Genomic DNA, 2,638 nt, shown 5'->3' on the forward strand with positions numbered 1-2,638 from the left:
CCACCCCTTTCCTTTTGTCTACCAAGCCACCATATTGGCTTAGCCCACTAGGGACTTTTCTATCATTGTTAGTAACCAATATCTACTGTTTGTTTGTTATGTATTTCTGTAGTTAGTTAGTAAATAAATAATTAACCCAATTTGTATATTCATTATGGAAACTAGGGTTCGTGCAGATAACCAAGAATTTTACAACGTTCAGATGAGAATGATAGAAGGTAAAGAATAATTAATGACTGAAATGTAAGAGATCTTTAGATCGGACGGAACGCCTTAAATAAACTTCTCCGTGGTGCCCCAGGTCAATAATGAGTTAAATGTTACATGATTTAATTAAATCACGTAATCAATTAAACGTTAGGTAATCAATTTGATAAAATAGCATGTCATCACATTAAGGATACTAAAGACATGACAGGTGTTAATATGGAAGTAAATCCTATAGGTGTTAATATTGAACAGATTCCTATAGATGTTAATAAAGCTCGAAATGAGATTATTCATTATGTATAGTCTGAACCCACTCTGGTACACATAATTTCCATGTATCTCAGTTTAAGTCTGTTCACCCACATAACACCAACATGTTTGGTAACCTATTTAGACAAACACACTGAATGTAATATTTTCCATCATGTAGTGGTATTAACCATACCCACCTTAACCGCCTCTGTGTGAAGTCCTTCATCAAGCTGGATGGACACGTCATCACGCCCTACGTTCCAAATGGCACCCTATACCCTAAATAGGGCACTACTTCTGACTAGAGGCCAATAAAGAGAATGGGGTGTCATTTTTTTTTAACATGAAATTGGTAGCTTACGCGTAGCCACACCTCTCCGAGGTTAGCATACAACCCGGACGAGGTTGCAACCCGGGCGAGGTTGCAACCCGGGCGAGGTTGCAACCCGGGCGAGGTTGCAACCTGGGATTCATGCAGTTTCTAACTGCTTAGACCAGGTGAAAGCCTCCTACCAATCCTTCTGACCTCTCTCATCACTGGCAGATTTGTATTTTCTCTGTGATATCCTGATAAAGAACTAGGTCAAGATTATTCTAGTGCCATCTGTTTATTCCCCCATAAGACACATCCCTCACTATTCCAACTTCAGCAGAAAGAGACAAAGAGAGAGGGAGAAAATCAACGAGGGCAAAATAGTCATAAAAAAAGATGTTTGAAAAGAACATAAAATCAGTGTTTTTGTACGGCTGACAGGTACGTTGTCTGAACCCTGTGGCCTACAGTGCCTTTGGAAAGTATTCATACCCCTTGACTTATTCCACATTCTGTTGTTACAGCCTGAATTCCAGTGGTGTAGAGTAAGTAAAAATACTTTAAAGTATTACTTAAGTAGGTTTTTGGGGTATCTGTACTTTACTTTACTATTTATATATTTTTTACTACTTTTACTTCACTACATTCCTTAAGAAAATATTGGACTTTTACTCCATACATTTTCTTTGACACGCAAAAGTATTCGTTACATTTTGAATGCTTACCAGGACAAGAAAATAGTCAAATTCATGCACTAAACAGAGAACATCCCTGGTCATCCCTACTGCCCCTGATCTGGTGGACTCACTGAACAGAGAACATCCCTGGTCATCCCTACTGCCTCTGATCTGGTGGACTCACTAAACACAAATGCTTTGTTTGTAAATAATGTCTTAGTGTTGGAGTGTGCCCGTGGTTTCCATAAATAAATAAAGAAACAGGAAAATGGTGCCATCTGGTTTGGTTAATATAAGGAATTTGAAATGATTTATACTTTTACTTTTGATGCTTTTTATTTTAATTTTTATTTAACCTTTATTTAACATGTGTTTTAACTAGGCAAGTCAAGAACATATTATTATTTACAACGATGGCCTACCAAAAAGCAAAAGGCCTCCTGCAGAGACGGGGGCTGGGATAAATATGTATATAGGACGAAACACAAAGCACGACAAGAGAGACAACACAACACTAGAGAGACCTAAGACAATAACATAGCAAGGCAGCAACACATGACAAAAACATGGTACAAACATTATTTGGCACAGACAACAGCACAAAGGGCAAGAAGGTAGAGCCAACAATACATCATACAAAGCAGCCACAAATGACAGAAATTGTGTCCATGATTGAGTCTTTGAATGAAGAGACTGAGATAAAACTGTTCAGTTTGAGTGTTTGTTGCAGCTCCTTTGTCGCTAGCTGCAGCGAACTGAAAAGAGGAGCAACCCAGGGATGTGTGTGCTTTGGGAACCTTTAATAGAATGTGACTGGCAGAACGGGTGTTGTACGTTGAAGGAGGGGGGCCTAAGAGGGTTTTATAAATAAGCATCAACCCGTCGGTCTTGCGGACAGGTATGCAGAGATTACCCGTTTACAGAGGAGTATAGAGTGCAGTGATTTGTCCTATAAGGAGCATTGGTGGCAAATCTGATGGCCGAATTTTAAAGAACATCTAGCCGCTCGAGAGCACCCTTACCTGCCGATCTATGAAGCATGGGTAGGATGGTTATCTGAATCAGGGTTAGTTTGGCAGCTGGGGTGAAAGAGGAGTGATTACGATGGAGGAAACCACGTCTAGATGTAACTTTCACCTGCAGCTTTGATATGTGCTGAGAGAAGGACAGTGTACCGTCGAGCCAT

This window comes from Oncorhynchus masou, chromosome 13, assembly GCF_036934945.1.
Source record: "Oncorhynchus masou masou isolate Uvic2021 chromosome 13, UVic_Omas_1.1, whole genome shotgun sequence".
NCBI classification, from domain to species: domain Eukaryota; kingdom Metazoa; phylum Chordata; class Actinopteri; order Salmoniformes; family Salmonidae; genus Oncorhynchus; species Oncorhynchus masou.